Here is a 21,802-nt window from a genome sequence, read left to right as displayed (position 1 = left end):
CCTATCTGAGCTGAATGACCAGCGGGGAGGCACATGGGACCGCAGGGAGCTCTCTGGTCCTGGGTTCAAATCCTGCCTCTGGGACTTGTCCCTCTCAGCAGCTCAGATTGCCAGATGGGGTTAATACTCGCCCTGCAGACCGGCGGTGAGCATTAAATCAGAAAACAGACGCACAGCAGGCGTCACAGAAGGCGTCTGGAAGGTGTTCATCCTTTCCCCCGTTTTATCTGAAATACAAGCCGGAACTGGAACTGTAGCAAGTGCGACCCAGCAAACGGCTCAGATGGAGGCCTGAGGACCACAGAGAGGTCTGCGTACCTGGTCCGGAACGGTCCTCCTTGGACCATTTCATCAAACCCCGTGGACTCCCTGGGTTTCCAGAACAGAGAGAAAATGGCCTGAGTGCTGAGAGATGGCTATCAAGATCAGCCAGAAGCTGGGCCAAGAGTTTTAAAGAACAACCTATAAGTTACCCTGGTTCTCCTTAACTCCCTAGCCCACCAACCACTCCCTTCTCTGCCCAGTGCCCCCCTACCCGGTGCTCAAAGACAGCCTGGCATTCACGGCACTGAGCGCCCCTTGCCTTGGTGATCTCCCTGTTAATTCTTTCAACTTGCATCTCCATCTTTTGCAATCAGAGAAGCTTTCCAGGGGACATCCGTTGTTCTGATCTGCCCAGCATGCATCCCGCTTCCTTCTAGAAGCAGAGCCCAGCCTGGGGGACTTCCTTGGTGGTCCAGTGGCTAAGACTCTGCACTCCCAATGCAGGAGACCTGGGTTCGATCCTCGGTCAGGGAACTGGATCCCACATGCCCCAACCAAAGATTCTGCATGCGGCCCCAACGGAAAAACAATCCTGAGTACCGCAGCTAAGACCCAGTGCAGCCAAAAGAAAAAAAAGAACCCAGTTTGGGTTTTGAGCCCCTCCTCCCCTCCCTAAAGGCAGTCTGTCAGCTGAAGTGCCCGGGCAACACTTCTGACCCCATCTAGCCAATCACATGCCCTTCTCCTGGGGTCTGAATCTTGAAATCCTTCCTGAATGCAGACCACACCTGCTTGAAGCATTCTATTTTTTTTTTTTTTCTTTAAAGCTAAAGTACCAGTGATCTGTTGGCGCAGTGGTAAAGAATCCACTAGCCATCGTGGAAGATTCAGGTTCAATCCCTGGGTCGGGAAGATCCCCTGAAGGAGGGTGTGGCAACCCACTGCAGGGCCAAAAATAGTTATAGCTGCCTCATTCCATTCGGGCTGCCTAAAGACGCAAGCTGGGTCAGCTGTGTAGACCCAGGAGTTGCTTTTGACCCATCCTTCCCATGGCACGAGCGCTGGGTCTTCCTCGTGCTTCCTCAGTAAATTTCCTATGCCCTAATATTATAATCCTAGGGGCTTCCCTGTGGTCCAGCGGCTAAGACCCCATGCTCCCGATGCAGGGGACCTGGGTTCGATCCCTGGTCAGGGGACTAGGTCCCAAGTGGCACAACTAAGAGTTTGTAGGCCGCAACGAAAGATCCTGCAGGCCGAAACTAAGACCCGGTGCAGCCAAAGGAAATTTTTTTTAAAAAAATAAAAATACGTTAAAAAAATGAAGTTACATCCTAAGTAATACACAGTGCGTGTATATACATGGATGTCTTACCTCCTCAGCTTGTCTCACGAGCAGGGACTGAGCCATTTATTCATTCACTTTTTAAATTTATTCAACGAACCATTACCAGGTATCTACTCCGTGCATCAATGCTGGGATTGCTTCAGACATGAAAACACAGTGCCTGCCTCCAGCACCCCAACTCGGGTGAACACTGTGAGAACGTGCCAGGTGTCCCTCCCATCAAGGGTGGCCACTCATCTCCGGAGGCCTGGGAGAGCCTGCTGTGGTCCGCATGCTGTGCGGGGCTGGACTGGATGAAATCCTTGTCCTCCCAGAGAACTCAGAGCCGGCTGCACAGAGTGAACTAAAATGACCTCAGAATCCCCCAAGGTCAGAGTCTGAAGGCCATCCAGAGTCCACACAGCCCGAGGGTTTTCAAACAATCCGGTGGGGTCCTGGGGGTTGAATGTCACTATTTCATGAAACAATATAATTCTTTACGGCTTGATTGAGGGATAATTTACCTGCCATAAAATTCACCCATTGCAAGTGTCCAAGTTAAGGCTTTTCAGAAAATACATCACCACAATCCACTTGGAGAATGTTTCCCTCATCCTACCAAATGTCCTCCTGCCTGAATGCAGACCACACTTGCTTGAAGCATTCTTTTTTTTTAAGCTAAAGTAACATTTGAGAACCAGTGATCTGTGGGCGCAGTGGTACAAAATCCGCTAGCCAGTGTGGAAGATTCAGTCCCTGGGTCGGGAAGATCCCCTGGAGGAGGGTGTGGCAACCCACTGCAGGATTCTTGCCTGGAGAATCCCAAGAACAGAGGAGTCTGGTGGGCTACAGTCCATGGGGTCTAAAGAGTCGGACACAACTGAGCACGTTTACACGCACATGCGTGATCTGTTCTAACCCACTGAATTCTCCAGGCGGGGAAAGTGAGGCTGAGAGAGGAGGCAGGGCCTGCTGGGGACTCAGGCACTGCTGAGATGCAACCTGGAACAGCCTGATCTCAGAGCCCAGCTTCTTGGCCCTCGTGGGGAGCAGTATGGAGCAGCCGGGAAGAGGGCCGGAATTACGCAGGGCGAGTTTGCATCCTGGCCCCACCATTTACCAGCTGTGTGAGCGCGGCCAGGACACTTCGCCCTGGGGAAGCCGCTGTATTCCTTCGCGGGTGATGTGGGGAGAACGGTACCCACTGCGAGGTTCGGGGTGCGCACCTCGCGCATACGGCCTCCTCCTTGGCACCGCGGGCACGGTGCGGGGTGAATGCTCAGGGGAAGCTGGCTAATCACCATCGTTTCACCATATCTTGTCGCCCGATTTGCCCTCAGAAATTTGGAAGTGAAAAAGACACTGCTTAAACAAAACCAGGACCAGATGGAAATGCGTGTACAGAGGCCGCTTTCTAAGAACGTGGTGCAACTCGGCACCCTGGGGCATCGTCGCCCCTTTTGCAGATGGAGCAACTGCCGGGGTGGGGGTGGGGGTGGGGGTTGCTCAAGCTGCCTGGACCCGGTGGTGGGGCGTTGGTGGTAGCGGGGAGCAGCTGCCCCTACCTCGCCTTCCTCTCCAGGCTCGGCGTTGCCCAACAGACCCGGGACAGACACATTTCGTCAGTGACCAGAGAGCCTGGCTCCTGGCCCCACCTCCGCCCAGATGAACCAGATGTGTGATGCCAAGGGACCTCAAGGAGGACAGGGCCCTGCCCCCCGCCCTGTCCCCTGCCCTGCCCCAGTCAGCACTGCTCAGCCATCCCCCAGCAAGGAAGAGGCTTACCAGCAGCCCCCACGCTGTGTGTGTATTATCTTCATCAGCCCAAGAGGGAAGCTGTTAATACCAAGGCCGTAATAGCAGAGGACATCTGAAATTTCAGAAAAGGAGGGGGGTGTCTGTCCAGGTACTGAGCTCCAAAAAACAAAACAAAACGGAACACGAGGTCCCGTGAGAGGTGGATGGGATTAGGCCCAGGTAATGCTGCTCTGGTGAAGCAGAGTCATTGGGTTTTGTTTTTTTTTTGCAGTATGGACACACTGTAAAGAGTTCTGCCTTTGAAGCTAAGTGGATGCAACGTTGGAGCAAGTTGCTTAGCCTGAGACGTCACTTTGGGGAAAGCACTGTCCAGGTTGCGAGGTTACCATGGTGATTACATCTTCCCAGGTGGCACAGTGGTAAAGAACCCTCCTGCCAATGCGGGAGATACAAAAAGAACGTGGGTTGGATCCCTAGGTCACAAAGACCCCCTGGAGAAGGGCATGGCAACCCACCCCAGTATTCCTGCTGGGAGGATCCCATGGACAGAGGAGCCTAGACAGCTATAGCCCGTGGGGTCCAAAGAGTCAGACACGACTGAGCGACTGTGCGCACAGACACGCACAGAGATTAGAGTTCCTGTTTGTAAAAAGCATCTGGGGCCCCGGTGACTGGGTATTTACTGAGTGCAGGGTACGGAGGATTCTCAGCTAAGACACACCTCCAACCCCAGGAAGGTGCAGTCTCTGTGATGGGTGGATAAAATCCTGTGGGAACCTAAGTTCCAATATGATGAGGATTAGAATAAAAGTGCTGGGGGAGAACTAAGGAGAGACCCAGGGAGGGTTTGGGTTGCCGAACGGACCAGGAACAGCTGGAGAAGGCTTTGTGGCCCCGTGTGGTTGGAGTGGAGGTGAGGCTGGAGCGGCCCGCTGAAGTCAGACTGTGAGGACCTTCTATGGTGGTTAAGACTTGTAATCTTATCCTGTAGGTCACAGGGAGACACTGAAGGTGTGTGAGCAAGGGAGAAATGCTACTAGAAGGGCCTTGATCTGCTGGCAGCTACACTGGAGTTGACTGGGAAATGGGTTTCCTCCAGGCGCCTTCCCTGATCTCCATGACTGAATGAAAGTGTTAAAGGCAACTGAGAACCTGAGGCGTGCGGGGTGCCTGTTGGATCCGGAAATGATGCAGTCACACATAGGGCTTTAACAAGGCGATGCTTCAGTTATCAGACCGCAGATGATACTTTGGGGAGCTGGGAGCATGGCTGAAACCCGACACTCATGAGAGGTACATCCCCCAGCAAAGAAAGAAGCAGGATGGTCAGGGAGCAGCGAACTCCACCTGTTGCTCAATTAGTGACGGAACAACAGAAAGTTCTACAGCAGCTGCTCGGTTGTGTCCATTGTGTTGACACTGAAAGTGAAGTGAAAGTGAAAGTCGCTCAGTTGTGTCTGACTCTTTTCCATCCCATGGACCATGGGATTCTCCAGGCCAGAATACTGGAGTGGGAGCCTTTCCCTTCTCCAGGGGATCTTCCCAACCCAGGGATCAAACCCAGGTCTCCCGCACTGGAGGCGGATTCTTTACCAGCTGAGCCACCAGGGAAGCCTAAGAACACTGGAGTGGGTAGCCTATCCCTTCTCCGGCGGGTCTTCCTGACCCAGGACTTGAGCCGGGGTCTCCTGCTTTGCAGGCGATTCTTTACCAGCTGAGCTTTCAGGGAAACCCTGACGGCACTGGCAGTGAGAGTCACCAGCAGTCTGGTGCTGTGTTTGCGAGCGCAGGGACCGCTCATTCTACCATTACCATGAGTCAATACGGGGGCTTCCCAGGTATCACTGGTGGTGAAGAATCCGCCAGTCAGTGCAGAAGACACAAGAGACGCAGGTTCGAACCCTGGGTCGGGAAGATCCCCTGGAGAAGGAAGTGGCAACCCACTCCAGTGTTCTTGTCTGGGAACTCTCATGAACAGAGGAGTCTGGAGGGCTACAGTCCTTGGGGTCGCAGGGTTGGACATGACTGAGCAGCTAACAAACCAGGTCAACTGGGTGAAGCCACAGGAGGGGCTAGGGCACTCAGGAGGCCACTCTGTGGCCACTGGGGTTGGCCACTGTCCACCCAGCGTCCATCTTTACCTCCTCCAGATGCTCCACGACCTCCCCTCTCTGTACCACCTGCTCTTGGGCCACCTTGCCCAGCTGTCGTCACCACTAACCGGGACGCTGGCTGCCAGCTGGCCACCATGGGCTTGCCCGCACTCTGGGGGCTGTTCAAGCTTCTCTGGGTCTCCCCCACCTCTCCACGGCAGCCCACAGACACCAGGAGGGCCCTTAAGCTCAGGCTGACACTTGGTCAGGCCCCATCGATGCACCCTAGAAGGAGCCTCTATGCTGCACCAAAGGAGGTTAGGTCTGCGGACAGATGTCGTCCGTCCAACTTCGTGCCTCTTGGTCAAGAGTGGCTCCTGCTTAGCCCCTGGCTGTTCCCTCCTGGGTTCCACCAAGGGCCCATGGTGCTTGAAGGCCAGCCAAACCTAGCGTGCACGGCAGCAGCTTGAATCGCCCTGTCCAGGGGCCCTAAGATCTGGGATCCCACAGCCTCATGAGCTCAAGAGAGGGCGAGGCCACCCAGGGCTGGAGTGGCCGGGAAATGGGAGGAGAAGGACAAGAGCTTGAATAGGAGAGAAAACATGAAGAAGGAAGGGAATGGAAAGAGGTTACAAAAGAGCGGTTATGTGTCTTTCCTGTGGGTATGCGGGACGACATGTCGTTGGCCTATTAACTCCTGACTTGTTCTTGCTCCTGTGAGAGACGCAGGAAAAAAGAGAGGTCTCATCTCCATCTCTCCCACATCAGCTTCTCCCAGAGAAGAATTTACTGGCCTTTTCTTCCCTAAAGCCTGAGGCCCCAGAGGTGATGCTGCTGCACGGCTCGGGATGGAGTGGGGGGAGATAGAAGTGGGAAGGAAGGGGCCGTAGCTACGGAGACCAGGGACCTGGGCGGTGGCCTGGAGGTAGCTGAGCCGCTAATGCGCCTATGGCACAGAGGCCGTGAAGGAGGGGTAGGTGATGGAGCTGTGACCACGACCGGGGACCCTTTGCACCCTGTCTTTGCCGTGCGGATGGAGCTGCCTGCCTCTGGCAGACCACTGAGTCCTGCAGACGACCAGAGGCCCTGCTTCAGCTTCCCATGACCTCCTACCCTGAAAACATCCTCATCTAATTTAGAAAGAAAGCAAGGTTGGCTCTTCTGCTCAGGCGATGTGCCGCGGCTGTGCCTGTATCACCTACAGTAGAGAGACGTCATCGGAGAGGAAACCCCCAGCAGAGGTCGACAGTGCTGGCTGTTTGCTCCTGTCCTGTGTCATCCGCAGTGTGCACCTCATCTCTCACCAACAGGGATTATTTTTCTCCCAACAATTTTTTTAAGATGATGAAGCAGTTTCCGAACAGCATTTTGGTTAAAAAAAAAAAAAAAAAAAGTCAAGGTACACGCGTTGTTTGGGCTTCTTGGGCGGCTCAGTGGTAAAGAATCCGCCGGCCAGCGCAGGAGACTTGTAGGAGACGCAGGTTCGATCCCTGGGTGGGGAAGACCCCCTAGAATAGGCAATGGCAACCCGCTCCACTATTCTTGGCTGGAAGATCCCATACACAGAGGAGCCTGGAGGGCTGCAGTCCATGGGGTCACAAAGGGTGGGACACGACGTAGCGACTAAACAGCAACACACGTGTCACTTAGCCTGGGAGTTTGGGAGTTGTTAATGGCTCTCTGTGTTCTGTTGTGATTGATTCTTAACTTCTCAGTCTTCACTATGAAATGAATACTTGAAATAAATAGAAAATTTCATTCTCTGCTAAGTACATTTTTTTTCTAAAATAAAATGAATTGCATGGTAAAGACAAATAAATGAAAGATATTCCCCCCAAAGCCCAGAAGCAGGACACGGGGGTGGGGATACTCTGAGTCCAGGTCTGGGGCTGAGGTGGATGGTCCCCATGGGAACCTGTGTGAAGCAAGGAGGCTGGGCTGGGCAGGGAGGGACAGGATTCCAGAGGCTGTGTGTCCAGCTGCCTTCATCCGTCCCGGCAGGAGCATTTGCATCAAACTGGAGGAGGGCCCTTATCTGCCCCTGCAAAGTCCAGAGCCCCGAGGCCTAAGCAGACCCCCTCCTGAACGTCACGCTTCATGGCCTGAGCCTGGGTGCTGATCATTCATCAGCAGGCATTTCTCGGGTCCCCGGGATGCAGAGATGAACATGATAGGTTTGCTGGGAAGAGCTGGACCGGTTCCACCTCTTGCATGGTGTGCGGCCTTCGGCAAGTTACTTCACCTCTCTGGGCTCCGATGCGTTTCTCTGTAAGAATGACAAGAATGCCATGGGCCAGCAGGGTGGAATGAGATCACAGCCTACGGAAGCCCCCGGCTGGAGACTGGTGCGTAACAGATGATCAGCAGGGGCCAGGCTCCTGTGTCCTCCTGGGCTACCTGCAACTTCAGAGCCGGAGGGGAGAGACGCAGGGGCAAAAGGGTCTCTGCACAACAGCAACAATAATGACGACGCTGATAGCACTGATTTGTTGTTGAGCCGTTCAGTCGTGTCTGACTCTTTGCGACCCCAGAGACTGCAGCACGCGAGGCTTCCATGTCCTTCACCGTCTCCCGGAGTTTGCTCAAACTCACGTCCATTGAGTTGGTGATGCCATCCAAACATCTCATCCTCTGTCGCCCCCCTTCTCCTTCTGCCCACAATCTTTCCCAGCATCAGGGTCTTTTCCAAAGAGTCAGCTCTTTGCATCAGGTGGCCAGAGTATTGGTGCTTCAGCTTCAGCATCAGTCCTTCCAGTGACAGAATTTATTACCCATTTAGTTTGCGTCAATCCTTGTGCTAAGAGCATGAACAGCATTTCATTCTCGTAATTACCCTGAGAAGACAGGGTCGCCATTCCTATTTTCAGAAAAGGATGCTGACGATCAAAGACGTGGAGTCGCTTGTCCAGGGCTGCACAGCTAGACAGGCAGAGGGAGGCTGGACTCAGGTCTGCCTTGCTCTTTGCCAAGAAACTGTATTCGTCTCCAACCCGATAAATGCCAACACAGAAGTCTGTCCAGGGCCTTAGAAGTGAGAGTGAGATGCAGAGCTGAGAATGTGGTGAAGAGGGCCCGTGGAATCAAGGGAGGCTTCTCAGAGGCGGTGACATTTACAGGGGGCCTCACGCTATGGGTTGGAGTGCGCCAGACTCCGTGCTCCGCAGATGCGAAAGTTAGTTAGATGGTGACTGTCCCGCTAAGCGGTTTCCAGGCTCTTGTGGAACTCAAGATGCGGGGCATGGAGTTCCCAATCCCTCATCGGCCTTTGAGGACAGCCCGCAGGACAGATTCTTAGCTGGTTCTGGGCTGGAAGAAACTGGGACTCACCCAAGCCAAGAGGCTTGCCCAGAGCCACAAAACTTGCAAGTGGCAGGACTTGAATGCCTGTCGGACACCTAACGCCCCATGTTTAACCCCTGGGCGAAACTGCAACTCTGGAAACTGCTGCATGAAGGATCCTGTTGTAAGCACAAAGAGAGGGTCTCCCCTCTGACCACCCATCCTGAACTCAGAGAGCTTGTCCTTAGAAATGACGGGGCAGCCTAGCGTGGGCGCCTGAGAGTCATGTAGCCCTGAGCTCCAAGTCTGACTCAGGCCCTAAAGAATTGTGACTGTGTCATCCCCTCCTCAGCCTCACTTTCCTCATCTGTAAGAGAGATAAAGATGCCTCCCCCAACCCAGGAATGCTGTGAAAATGTGCAATAATGTGTATTCGGTGCCTTGGCCGGTAGCTGCCACCCCACTGGATCCCCAGTAACAGCTTGTTGTGTTTGTATCTAAGGAACCCAGCCCTGTTTATCGGCAAACCCTTGACCCAATCCCTTGCACAACTTTGGTGCTGATCATCTGAGCCTTTGCACCAGAGCTCAGGTCCCCCGAGTCCTCAATGGCCTTATTCGGAGATGCTGAGCCCCGCGCGTGTGGCAATAACTGTCTCACATGGCGGCCGCCCTTCTTGCAACGGGGACCGTGGAGGCAGCCAAGAGCCCCATGGTGTCACCAGCTCGTGCTCCATCCCAGGGTGGCCGGCTCCACCGGGGATTGCTAAACACGGCCGCGTGTCCCTGGCACCGTCCAGGGAGCTTGCGCCAGGGCTGGAGGGGCTGGAGGTAAACCTGGTCCCCAGAGTCGGCACGGATGTCCGACTTTTCCATTTGTCTACCTTCTACCCTGCAAGGCCTTCAGGGTCAGAGAGACCACAGGTCAAGTTTAGGCCCCACTGCTCCTCAGCTCTGACTCCAGACAGTTCATTTTGCTTCTGTAAAACGGGCTTTGTCATTCCCGCGGTTCAGGGTTTCTGTAAAGGCTAAACGGCACAATGGGGGTGAAGGCGCCAGCACCAGGCCCGGCTCAAAGTGGGCGCCCAGTGTGTTAGTTCCCAGGGGCCTTAGATCACTCCCTTTCCTCTCTGGACACGATCACATATCAGATGTGAGACCTGACGGTCTCTCAGGGCCTGTCCAGCTCTCAGCCTCTAGGCTTGACCCAAACTGGAGCAACTATCCTGGGTGGTGTCAGCCTTTGGTCAGCAAAAGGGACAGGACCAGCTCAATGTCACCGAGCCATCTGGCTAGAGGCCCAGGGCCTCCTGTGCCCAGTTTCCAAGGAACTTGTCCTTGAGATGAGAACAGGGGCTTAGCCGGTTCTCCGCCTGCTGCGAAGGTGTCTGGACCACCTCTGGGGCCATGGTGAGCTCCATGAGTCTATTCATCTCTGGTTCTCTTGAGCACTAGCTTGTACTGGCCTTTCCCGATTCAGTCTTTAGCCTACATTTCCAAGAATAATACAAGCCCTTGAGGGTAGGGACTGTGTCAAGCCCCACCTGAGGCTGGGACACAGTTGGTACTTGTCAGACACAAATTGACCAGCTGTACCTGCCAGGCTCCGTGCAAACACTGGGGTGGTAGCCAGCCTCCAAGGTGACCCCGCAGTGATCCAAGGTTCCTGGTATCCATACACCGTGCAGTCCTCTCCCACCGAGAAGAGGGCTGGCCTGTGTGACCAGCAGGATCTCGTGGAAATGACGGAGTATGACTTCCAAGGCTAGGTGATAAAAGGCATTGTGGGTTCTGCCTTGCTCTTTGGGATCCCGCACCTGGGGGAAGCGAGCTGCCATGTTGCAAGGGCACCCAGGCAGGGCGGTCTACACAGTGAGGAGAGAGGTCTACACGGTGAGGAGCCCAGGCCTCCTGCCAGTTGCCACGTGAGCATCATGGAAGCAGACCCCACAGCCACAAGCAGGCCTTTCGAGGATGCAGCCGCAGCCGACACCTGGATGCTACCTCTGAGAAACTCCCAAGTCAAAACCTCCCCGCTGAGCCACCTCGAAATCTGACCCGCGGATACTGTGTGAGATGATAAAATGATTATCACTGTTTCAGGCCACCAGATGTTTGAGGGGAACTTGTTACGAAGCAGTAGATAACTGATACACCCAAGGTCCAAAACGATACGTCAGCACATCAGCCACTCACCCTCTCTTCTGAGGGCCTCCTGGCTCACTCACAGCCCCTGGTGCCTGAAACGTAAGTGCCCCACTCTCCTTGGAAGCCTTCCCAGTTGTGGTTTCCCGAAAGTCTCCTTCAGGAGCTCCTGGGATGTGCACCCACCGTCCGGGTTTGGGGCCCTCCACCAGACTCGTCGGGCAGAGGCACAGGCACCTGGTGCCCATGTCGCATCCCAGGCCCGCTTGTGACCAGCCACAGCCATGGGGGCGGTCTCGTGCAGGCTCAGACTCGGCTTCAGCTGTCGGGGTCCCATGCCCGGTACATGCAGCACCCCTTTGCCCATTCTGCCCCAGGATCTCCTCCCCGGTTGTGGGAGCCCTCAAGGCTCACATGAAGACATGCTCAGGACAACTCCCAGCGTCGGTGCTCTCAGCCGGGGGCCGGTGGGGACTGTCCTTCCGGGGAACTTACCTACTGAGCGGCCAGCAACGGTGCCACCACACCTGTATTCTGACTTTCCCTGCTCTCCCTCGGGTTCTCCCCACGCTGCCACCGCTGCTTCCTGCAACCACCTCCCCCAGATATCACCTGCACCCTTGGGTGAACCCCATGCTAAGACACACTGAGTCAGAGTCGGGAAACGTCTCAGGAAACTGCACGTATGCACACTCCCTGGGTGGTTTTCAAGCACTCTTAACCTGGAGAGCACTGCCTGCAGTGGAGTTTCCCAGCGTGAGGACCAAGGGCCCTGCTTCCAAGAGCTGCTGGGCTGTTGGTGTGCGGGGCACCTCCATCCACCTCCCTAGACCCACACCGGTGTTTCTCCCCGCTGCCGCCGGAGGCTGACCTGCATGGCTTGCATGAATCCTCGCCGAGCGGTTTCTGGCCAGCTCCAGTCAATGGGATGCACACCTGAGGCAGAGGGAGAGGAGAGTGGGGCTGGGGCTTACTGCCCTGGCTCCTCGGCTGCCAGGGCCGGGTGAGCGGGCCACCTCCCTGGACCAACACCACTCTCCTCCCAGGCTCTCTTCTCCCCACAGCTGACTCTCCCTCCAGGTTCTGGTGACTGCTGCCTGACCTTGGGTCTCGCCCTGGATCTCTACACTGCCCCTGGGGGTCTCTCTGCTCACCCCTTTGGAAATAACCCCTTTATCAAGCTGTCTTCAAACTACCCAATCTGAGCATGCCTGCTGTTTTTTGGTGGGACGCTAACACAATTCTGTGTGTGCTCCGTGCCTTGTGGTGGATGGAAGATACCACGTTTTCCTCACGTGACTGCAGCTAGTGCTCCTCCAGATCCCACTTCCTTTTCCTTTACCAGCATCCTCCGGTGTTTGACTGGAGCTGTTCTCATCTTCTTCAAGTGCTGGAGGAGGCCCCAGGCCCTGCTTCGGGGCTGGGCAGGAGACACACTGGCTTTCTGCATCCTCGTGGATGCAGGGATTGGGCAGGTGGCACATCATGTGACTGGTGGACCAATCAGGTTGAGGTTTCAGAGGTTGGCAGGCGCTACCTGAAAAGACAGACTGTTTCTGGTCTGGGGGCTACCTGACTGCACTAGGCTTCTTTGTGGTGTCAGAGCTTCAGCTGGGGCTGAGGGGAAGTGTGGGAAGTTGGCTCCCTCTTTTCTCTGTCGAATTAAAAATGTGCCCTTGGGCAAATCACTTAACAATTCTACGTTTCGATTGTGAAGTGTGAAAGTGTTAGTCACTCAGTCGTGTCCGACTCTTTGTGGCCCCATGGACTGTAGCCCACCAGGCTCCTCTGCCTATGGAATTCTCCAGGCAAGAATACTGGAGTGGATTGCCACTCCCTTGTCCAGGGGACCTTCCCCATCCAGGGACAAAACCCATGTCCCTGCATTCCAGGCAGATTCTTTACCTTCTGAGCCATCAGGGAAGCCCACCTATTCTTTAAAGGGGCACAGGAGGACTTCCCTGGGGGTCCAGCGATTAAGACTTGGTGCTTTCACCACGGAGGGTGGGGGTTTATCCCTAGTCAGGGAACTAAGATCCCCAAGCCGCATGAAGTGGCCAAAACAAACAAACAGACAAAAAACACTGGTGGGCATAGGGATTTTCCAAGAGCCTCATTAAATTCTTGCAAGACTAAACCAGAGAATCCATGAAAAGAACTGGGAACAGAGGATTTATCAAAGAAGCTCTTTAACCTCTACCCAGAGGACTCTTCTTTCCTAGGATCCAGATGCAGGTCTGTGGAGCTGAGCCAGGCAGAGTTCAGGGACCATCCCCTGCTGGGCTCAGAACCACACCTCCCCAGACTGCAACCAGGCTCCTGACCCCGCTTCACAGTCTTCTCTGCGGCTCAGGGAACTGACTCTCCGCGGCTCCAATCCACAGGCTCACCTGACCGGCCCAGGAATGTCTGAATCACCCCTCCCCCACACCCACACGAATTATCGCCCAAATCTGACTTTCCCATATTTCCAGTAGACGGGGATCTCTGAGAAGAGTGGGAGCCAGCCTGAGAGGCGGGGGGAGCTTTCCGGGCTGGCTTGGGCTGGCTGCAGACGGGGAGCCTGACGCCAGCCCGCTTGCTTCCTCCTGTTCTCTGCTGTCCTCCAAAGCCTCGTGTCCCTCTGCACACGGTCATCTGGTCACAGCGAGGGGTGGACCAGCAATGAGGCAGGACAGGGAGGAGGGAGGGGCCTGAAACCCGCCCCCATGGCAGCCTCACCTCCTGAGGCTTCAACACTGCCCTGTTCAGTGTCTCTTTTAAAAATGCAAACGTTGGGAAAACTGGACGGCTTTTAGGGCTTTCCTGGTGGCTCAGACAGTAGAGGATCTGCCTGCATTGCTGGAGATCCGGGGTTCGGTCCCTGGGTCAGGAAGATCCCCTAGAGAAGGGAATGGCCACCCACTTTGGTATTCTTGCCTGGGAAATCCCATGGCCCACAGTCCATGGGGTTGCAAAGGGTTGGACACAACTCAGCGACTAACACACTCACACACACTAGGATCTGAATGCAGTTTCATTTCTCCCTGTTCTATCTTATGAGCTGAGTCCCAACCCCCGTGGCCTCCTTGGTGTTTCTGGAGCCAGCCCATGCTGGACTCTGCCTTCACCCATACCGTTCCTGACCTGGAGCTCCCTTTCATGCTTTCTTCTCCTGGACTCTGAAGACCCAGCTTAATGCCCGCCTCTCCCACTCCCAGGCTGAGTTAGGGGCTCTCCTCCGTGTTCCCACAGCAGCCTGGACCATGCTCCATCACTGCCCGCATCACTCTGACTGGTAACCGCTGCCTTACTAGTCTGCCTTCCTCACTAGACAGTGTGTTTCTTGGAGGCCGGGTCCAAGACTGGATCTCCCCAGTGTCCCCAGCACCCAGAGTGGGTGCTCAGGGTGTTCTCACTGACTGTCTGGATAGATGCGTGAGTGTCCCCAGTCTGGCCACTGTTACTGCTACCTGGGTGTCTTAGTCTGGGCTCCCCCACCAACAGGGAGACCCTGGGCAGGGTTCAGGGTGGACAGGGGTTATCAGGAGGTAAAGAGAACACCTCAGGTGGGGAGGAGGTGGGACAGAAATAGAAGGCAGCCCCCCAAATCTGTGGTTTCAAGCTGTTTGCCATGGTGGGAGATGGGATCTTAATCCCACTGGGACACTCTGGGAGTGGGCATAGACTGCCCTACTGGAGGGGTGAGGGAGCTGGGTGTTTGCCCCTGACTCCCATCACCCAGTCAATCCTAAAGGAAATCAACCTTGAATATTCATTGGAACGATGGATGGTGAAGCTGAAGCTCCAGTACTCTGGCTACTTGATGCGAATAACTGACTCACTGGAAAAGACCCTGACGCTGGGAAAGACTGAGGGCAGGAGAAGGGGGTGACGGAAGATGAGATGGTTGTATGGCATCACCAACTCAACGGACATGAGTCTGAGCAAGCTCTGGGAGATGGTGAAGAACAGGGAAGGCCTGGCGTGCTATAGTTCATGGGGCTGCAAAGAGTTGGACACGACCGAGTGACTGAACAACAACCCATCGCCCTTGGCTTCGGGCTGCTCCCAGGAGCGTGAAGATCCCAGCAAATCTCATTAAGTGAAGCTGGTGGCCGGGTGCAGGCAAGAGGTGAGGATGAGGGAGGTGAGGATGAAGGAGGGGCGCGATGGGGCTCCTGGGCTTCTCTGCTGAAACAGCCTTCCAGATGGTACCCTGGGCCCTCTTCCCATCCTGACGACGAACTCCCCAAGGGCAGCGACTGGAAGGTATCTCTGCCACCAGCACACAGGGCCGAGCTCAGAGCAGACGCTCTCTGAGCCCTGAATGAACGAATGAGCGGGTGAGTGAATGATGGATGGATGGCTGGAGTGGTCTTCAGGTTAGCAACTTCCTCCCTCTCCAGCAGGAGAAATTTGGGGTCTGGAGATCCCCAGAGCCGAGAGAGAAGGTAGAGGTGTGTGTGTTGGGGGGGCGGGGGCGGTGCAGGGCAGAAGGGCTGGCCAGCCAGCCGGCAGTGAAGAAAGGCCTGGTTCATGTACTTCTCCGGCTGGGGAGGTTCTGGGGCCTGGCCGCTGTGGGAGTGGCTTCCGCCCTGGCCCGTGGGGTTGCGTGACTCCCGGAATGCTGGACCCAGGGCGTGGAGGCGAGCAAACGCCATCAGGCGTATCAGTGATCTCCTGGTGCAGATATGGAAGTTTGAGGAGGCCCAGCCGGCTCTGCCCGACTGTAAAGAGACGTGATTGAGGCGGGTCACAGGGAGGTGGCGGTGATTAAGGGGGGCTGAGTCCCGCGGACTTCCTGCCCAGCAGGTGGGGGTGACCCGGGGAGCGAGATGGGACATTAGTCACAATGTAAACCTCCTCTGCGCTCATAAACCTGGGCAGGGGCGGGGCGCCCATGGCTCCAGGCACCAAAGCTGATTCCCTGGGGTGGAGCCCTAGCTCCTGGGCTTTATCTTCCTCACCTGAGACCCAAGCGTCTGGCTGGAGTCTCGAGAGCCTGGGGCCCAACTCAGGGAGGCACCTGGGGACACGGCTCTAAAACAACTAGCAGTAGCTCGGTGGCCCCCACGATTTCTAGTTTATAGGGTTTGTAAAGCACTTCCTCTTCCCATTACCTTGTCTGATCCTCCAGACAGCTTTGCGCCATCTTATAATGGAGGGCAATCACCTCCATTTTATTGATGTAAAAACTGAGGCCCCTCAAGGTTTCAGGCCTGGAAAAACTGGGGTGGGAAGAATACCCAGGAAATCAAATCAGGGGCCGAATTTCAACCACGGAAAGTCTAGTTTGGGGCTCCAGCTGAGGTCCAGGGACACAGGCTGGAGGGGGTATCCCCTGGGCTGGGAACCCCAGGCAGAGGAATCTGAGAGCAAAAGGACTCTGGGCCTGGGCCCTGCCATCTGTCTGGGCCACTGCTTCCTGATAATAAAACTCTCCCCAGAAGGAGACCTAGGAGCTCAGGGGAGGTTTCTGTTGAGTCGTGGGAAAGAACTGAGTCTGACAAAGAAGCCAGAGAAGAGCACCTATTAGCTGGTGTGTCTGTGCAGACGCCCCGCGAGACGCCCGTAGGGTCCGTGCGCGCTTGCAGCCTCTATCCCTGTTCCTGGCGGGGAGAAGGAAACACAAAGAATACTGCTCATCCTCAGCTGTCACTGTTAGGAGAAACGGGATGGCCTGTGGCTTTGCCCACTAGAAACTCTGAAGAACTGGCCTTCGGGTGAAATCCTATCTCCCCAACAGCCCACAGCTCATAGAAAATGAAAGTGTGAGTCACTCAGTCGTGTTGGACTCTTTGCAACCCCATGGATTGTAGGCTCCTCTGTCCATGGGATTCTCTAGGCAAGGATACTGGAGTAGGTTGCTGCTTCCGTCTCCAGGGGATCTTTCCAACCCAGGGACTGAACCCAGTCTCCCTCAGATTCCTTACCGACTAAGCCACCAGGAAAGCCCACACAGGAGGTACTCAATAAATAAAACCGAACCAACAGGTAAGAGAAAACAGAGAAAGTCAAACCTCCTGTTGACCTTGAAGGGGAAACAGGGCTTAGGGACTCAGACAGGCTTGGACTGTTGGTTGGCCTCCTTTCCCGCCACTGTCCTGAGACTGCCGTCACTCTCCTCCATCGCACCCATGTGGCTCCCCCAGCCCGCCTCCCCACGCTCAGCAGACACCCACCCATCTATCTGACAGCTAATGAGCCCTCCCCGCCCGATGATGGGCAAGTTCCCACCTGCAGTGTTTCGAAAACAGGACTTGTGTTCCTTACCCAAGACAAGCTCTCATCTCAATAAAGAGCATCCCTTCCCTGAACTGTGTCCCCCAAGTCAAACCTTGTGAACCAACCCCTATCGCCACCCCAGGAAGCTGAGCCTGGACTGCTTCCCAGGTCTGAACTCCTTTTGTCCTCCTGGCTGATCCCCGCCCCCGTTTCAGGCCACCATCCCCTCTTGTCACAAGGGTGTCACAGCCTCTGGAGGTCTCCTCACCTTCCCATCACATCCCATCTCCTCGCTGGCTGACAGAGGGGTCGCTGGAGTGACTATATCATCAGCCAGCTCTCTGCTTGAGATCTCCACAACTCTGTGCTGCCCCCGGGGTGGAGTCTGAACCCCTTCATCTGTAAGTAGAGGCCCCGCTGTAATTAGATTCCGGCCATTTCTCCTTCCCTACTTCTGTTCCAGCCACACCAAAACACTCACCCTTCCCAACACGCCATGTGTCTCTGCCCTGGACAACCCTCCCCTGCCTGCCAGGATGACCCTCATAAATCCTCTCAAGTCTATCTCAAAAGGCACCTCCTCTGTGAAGCCTTCCGTACCCCCACCCTGTGCAGAGTTTGGCCTCTCTTGCAATTCCATGGCAACAGAAACCACAGAGCTCAGATCATCCAGGAGTTTTGAGACAACCTCTTCTGACGTCGGGTCAGAAGTGCAACTTTTGGTCGAGAGAGTGGCTGTCCCAACCAGCCGTGGCGGCGGGGCCCCCCAGCCTAGGGTTTGCTACTGGAAGAGAGGACGCCCAAGTCCGTGTGCTGTCGATACACGTGCTGCTGCGTGTCATCACACGCTTCCTCCCAGTAGCCTCATGAGGTAGGTGAGAGCTTGCCCAGTAATAAAAGAGGAACCCAAGACGTGGGAAGGTTATACGACTTGCCCAAGGTCACAGAGCCGAGAGCAGGCAGGGCTGGGGCTCCGATACCCAGCTGCCCGCCTCCCAGCCCTTCTGCTTCTGGCCGCGTGCCGGGTGGGACCCTCGAGGACACGAGCCTCCTCTGGCTTTTCTGAGTGTCCCCAGAGCTGGGGACAGAGAACCCAGGGGACATGCGCCGATGCTGAGCTCAAACCTCTTCCCTCTCTGCCCTCTCGGGCGGACTACTGGTGACCTGCCCCCCCTTTTAAGACTCTCTCCTGGGCTTCATTTGGCCAGATTTCCCTTGTGTCAGCCATGCAGGGAGCAAGGCCGTGGGGCTCTGAGTATGATTATTAGTTGTGTGACATTGGGCAAAGGACCTCTTTCCCTAAAGGACTTCTCCGTGGTACACAGCCTTATTTTAAGGGCACCTGAAGCCAGAGAAAATGTGTAGCACCAGTCCCTCAAGGGTACTTTTTTCCCTTGAACTTCTGGGGTAGGTAGAAATAAATTGAGTAACTTTTAAGTGATTTAAAGCAATTTACTGAGGCAGATGAACCTAGAGCCTGTTACACAGAGTGACATAAGTCAGAAAGAGAAAAACAAATATTGTGTAAGTGAAAGTCGCTCAGTCGTGTCTGACTCTTTGCGACCCCATGGACTATACACTCCATGGGATTCTCCAGGCCAGAATGCTGGAGTGGGGAGCCTTTCTGTTCTCCAGGGGATCTTCCCAACCCAGGGATCGAACCCAAGTCGATCACTGCAGGCGGATTCTGTACCAACTGAGCTATCAGGGAAGCCCCATAAACACTGCATATTAACATATATATATATATGCAATCTAGAAAAATGGTACCGGTGAGCTCACGTGCAGGGCAGGAATCGAGATGCAGACGTAGAGAACGACTTTTGGACAAAGCAGCGGAAGGAGAGGGTAGGACTGAGAGGGAAGCAGTGAAACATACACATCACCGTATGTAAACAGGCAGCTAATGGGAGTCGCTGAATAACACAGAGAGGCCAGCTGGGTGCTCTGTGACGACCTAGAGGTGTGAGATGGGGTGGGGTGGGAGGGAAGTTCGAGAGGGAGGGGACACATGTAGACTTACAGCTGATTCACCTTCTATGGGAGAAACCAACACAACATTGTAAAGCAATAATCCTCCAGTTAGAAACAAATTATATATATATTTTATGGTGGCTGAGTCGGTAAAGAATCCACTTGCAATGCAGCTTCGATCCCTGGCTTGGGAAGATCCCCTGGAGGAGGGCATGGCAGCCCACTCCGTTATTCTTGCCCGGAGAATCCCCATGGACAGAGGAACCTGGCGGGCTGCAGTCCACAGGGTCACAAAGAGTCAGTCACGACTGAGCAACGAAGCACAGCTCATGACACATATATATATGGGGCAAACTATAAAGCTTACATTAAGTTTAAGGATAAAACGTGCATGGGCTGCTTGAGGCTACCCTCCTCAGCCGCCAGGGGATGTGATGGAAACCGGTGAGAAGCACCCCATGAGATGAGGCTGGTCCCCCTGGCGAGCAGATGCTGAATGCATCAGCCCTCCCGTCTTCTTGCCCTGGTCCCCTCGGTCTGAGCTGGCTGAATACAGTGGAAAGAACTAGCGCCGAGCTGGACACACCAGAATTTGAATCCTCGAGTGGACAGTTAAGTGTCCTGTGACTTCAGATCTAAGAGTCTCTGCTTCCTTTTCAAGTATCGTGGGTTTATCAACACCTCCTACCCATGCAGGATTCCGCCCCTGCGGAGTCACCCCGACCCTTCTCCACCCTGGCTGTGGTGCAGAGGCTGAATCGAGGGATCCCTCGTCCTATCTACTGGCTCTTTTGTTCTCTGACTTCCGGTAGGATGTGGCCCATGGGAGAGTCAGGTGGGAGGACGGGAGAATGGAATGGGGGGGTGGTTATCCGCCCGCAGCGGCTCTCGCCACCTGGGGGACACAGGGATGGGATCGCTCAGTTCCCTGGACTTCCCCTCCTGCAGGGAGCCCCCCTCCTACGGCTGCCTCCTCTGGGCTCTAGTAACGACCCCTGTCCCCCCACCTCGGGGCGTCTGCCCTGGCTAGCCCTGTGGTGTCTCACCAGCCTTCATTGGTCTCCCTCAGCCCCCTAACTTTGTAAACAGTCCCAAACTATAATAAATTGTCCCCAACCGTGCCTTTAGGGACTTTCCTATAGCTCAGATGGTAAAGAATCTGCCTGCGATGCAAGAGACCAGGGTTCGATCCCTGGGTCAGGAAGATTCCCTGGAGAAGGGAAGGGCACCCCACTCCAGTATTCTTGCCTGGAGAATCCCATGGGCAGAGGAGGCTGGCGGGCTGTATAGCCCACGGGGCCCCAAAGACTGGGACAGGACTGAGCAACTAACACTCACACACACAATGGTGCCTTTTGAGTGAAGCCTGTTTCTCTGCTGTGGGGCCCCGGCTCAACAACTGCCTAGCTGGGTTTCTGGAAGGGGTGAATGTCTGCACAGCGGTTTATAAGGAAAGGCTGTATGGGCTTTGGAGAGCAGTAATGAGCATCATTAGGGGACCCGGCTGGAGGGCAGAGGCAGGCCTGGCGGCCGCTCCCTCATCAACCGCGATGGTGCCCGGAGCCGTGGGAGGCCTGGCCAGGAAGCCAGGGCTTTCTCGGGGCCCGGTTCCCGCAGCAGCGGCGGTGATCGCAGCGTGGCTCCCAGGGGCTCCTGGCCGGGGCTCAGCTGGCACGCGAGGCGGCCAGGGAGCCCCAGCGTGCGCGGGCCGCCAGCCGCTGACTCAGCACAACGCCCCCCCCCACCCCCCAGCGCCGGGTGGGAACCGGCGCCTCCGCGGCCCCGGCCCTCGGCCCTCTTCGGCGCCCCCTCCCCTGGAGCGGCCCCCGCCCAGAGGAGCGCTGGCTGCAGCCCGGGCCGCAGGGAACGCAGGCTCTGAGGGTAGGCCGCCCCGACCTCCGCCCTCAGGTCCTGAGGCTGCAGAGGCCCAAACGGGGACAGAGGGAGCCTCTGACTGTGCAGATGGGGAAACAGGCTCAGGGAAAGTGCAGACGGGGAAACTGAAGCTCAGGGAAAGCGCCTTTCCAAGGTCCTGGGCCGATCACTGACAGAACCCTAACAGGCTGCAGGCAGGATTCCCCCTCTGGTGGAGGAGAAACCATCCGGTCACCAGCGGGCCCCAGTGGGTATGAGGATGCAGTAAGCTGTGTGAGGCCGTCTTTAGAAGATTGTCTTAAGAAGATTTGTCTTTAGAAGACTGTAATTGCCTAGGAGTTCAGTTCAGTTCAGTTCAGTTCGGTCGCTCAGTCGTGTCCCACTCTTTGCCTAGGAGTTAACACAGTGTAAACTTCAAGAGCCCACACTTGCATCAGTTCAGTTCAATTCAGTCGCTCAGTCGTGTCCGACTCTTTGTGACCCCATGGACTGCAGCACACCAGGCCTCCCTGTCCATCACCAACTCCCAGAGCTTACTCAAACTCATGTCCATTGAGTCGGTGGTGCCACCCAACCGTCTCATCCTCTGTTGTCCCCTTCTCCTCTGGCCTTCAATTTTTCCCAGCATCAGGATGGTACCTTTCAAAATAAATCCTAACTTTCAAAACTAAAAAAAAAAAAAGCGGGAGGGGATTTCTCTGGTGGTCCAGTGATTAAGACTCCACACTCCCAATGCCTGGGGCGAGGGTTTGATACCTGATCAGAGAACTAAGATCCCCCATGCCGTGGGTGAGGCCAAAATTTAAAAAAAAGGGGAGGAGGGAGGGAACTTCCCTGGTGGTCCTGTGGTTAAGAATGTGCTGTCCAATGCAGGGGACAAGGGT

General features: G+C 55.4%; 1 non-coding gene across 1 annotated transcript; it reads left to right on the top strand.

The window, feature by feature from the left end:
• The first annotated feature begins 725 nt into the window (after window positions 1-725).
• Window positions 726-798, top strand: TRNAG-CCC (transfer RNA glycine (anticodon CCC)). The gene has a single exon. It is a non-coding gene; the product is annotated as a tRNA-Gly (tRNA).
• The last annotated feature ends 21,004 nt before the right edge of the window (window positions 799-21,802 follow it).

Source organism: Budorcas taxicolor, chromosome 1 (genome assembly GCF_023091745.1).
Source record: "Budorcas taxicolor isolate Tak-1 chromosome 1, Takin1.1, whole genome shotgun sequence".
Lineage (NCBI taxonomy): Eukaryota > Metazoa > Chordata > Mammalia > Artiodactyla > Bovidae > Budorcas > Budorcas taxicolor.
This window is presented reverse-complemented; position numbering and strand designations above follow the sequence as displayed.